Source organism: Fulmarus glacialis, unplaced genomic scaffold, assembly GCF_000690835.1.
Source record: "Fulmarus glacialis isolate BGI_N327 unplaced genomic scaffold, ASM69083v1 scaffold40951, whole genome shotgun sequence".
In the NCBI taxonomy this organism is placed as follows: Eukaryota; Metazoa; Chordata; class Aves; order Procellariiformes; family Procellariidae; genus Fulmarus; species Fulmarus glacialis.
The window spans coordinates 2,481-3,824 of NW_009192872.1; the positions used below are offsets into that span (position 1 = coordinate 2,481).

The window sequence follows — 1,344 nt, forward strand, 5'->3', positions numbered from 1 at the left end:
CACTTTGCAGTAAGACATGTATGCGTGTGTCCTGTAGGTCAGCTGGAGCCCCTGGCTAGGTGACAAACATAGAGGTTTCACCTCAGCCTCTCTGGGCTGAGTATTGCCATCCCAGGTTCAGTCCTCTGGGAGATCTGCCTTTAGTTCTGGGAAGCACTTCTCTTTAGAGGAAAGGCAGCGGTAGATAAAGGCAGCGTGTGGAGCTGAATTCCCTCTCCTCTTGGCTCTGGGGAAAAGTGAAGCGTTGCTTTCTCTGGGGATTTACCTAGTGTCAGCGAGCCTTGCTTGTACCAGTTGAAAGACCAACAGTGGATGAATTGTCTGTCTCTCACACCATCCTGTGCTTGTCATAACGGTTTTGCTTGTTGGTGGCTTGGAAAAGTGTCTTGATCTTGATCTGAGTTTGGTTAGTGAGTCAGCTTGTCCTCATACTCTGTGCTCGGAGTATTCATGCTGTAGCAGTTGTGCTTTAAGAGCTGGGATTCCTTGAAATGAGGCTGCTGTTGCAAATTGATGCTTAGCTGCCTGTGTCTGGTTGCATTAATTACCGAGGACATTCTGTGACGTAATTTGATGTGGGTTAATTATCAGCATTGAAGAAAATATTGGTACAAGAAGAACTGAACAAACATCCAGAACAAATGCCAGCTAGACATGTAGACCACATATATTGATTTTTTTTTTTTTTATTATTATTCTTTTATATAACAAAAGGTCCTGAGTGGCAGCCAGGAATAATAAAACCTTTGTTCATTACTTAATACTTTCTTCACTATGAAAACTTCAGATATCCCCTTGAGCCAGAAGGGTGGAGACTGATGAATCTAGGAGCTGTAAGACTGGTAGACTCTTGCTGCCTCTGTCATCGAGTAGCCATGAGCAACAGACAAGTCATCTCCCTTGGCTTCTGTGTTCCTTCCTTGGTCAGTCCCAGTGGGGATCACGGTCAGGAGAGTCACTCAGGAGGTCTTCTGGTGTGTCACCCTGCTTGTGTCATGTTTTCCGGTTGACCTGCGGTGTGTAAACACCTCCGACTCCGTGGTCATGCAGTTGTTTGCTGCCTTTTGTCTTCAGAAGGCAGTTTGAAAATAGGCTGTGAGAGAAAATGAAGGAATAAATTCAAGACGCTTGTGTCTGGCACGTCTCCCCAAATAGCCCTGCAAATCTGTGCATGTCCAGGCACGTCTGTGCACAAATAGCAATGACCCGGGCTGAGCAAAGTCTCTTTGTCCATGCACGTGTGTAGTGTGCGGCATTAAAACACAGTTCTGTCAAGAGTGCCAGTTCTTTGTTTGAGCAGTTTGAAGTGTCCTGAGTAGTTCTGAGAAATTTAAGTGCATTCCT

The 1,344-nt window shown here is 45.5% G+C and overlaps 1 protein-coding gene across 1 annotated transcript in view; it reads left to right on the forward strand.

Moving 5' to 3' along the window:
- Positions 1-1,344, forward strand: part of LOC104083681 (microtubule-associated proteins 1A/1B light chain 3A) — a 15,706-nt gene that overhangs the window by 900 nt on the left and 13,462 nt on the right. The gene's annotated exons all lie outside the window — the stretch shown is intronic.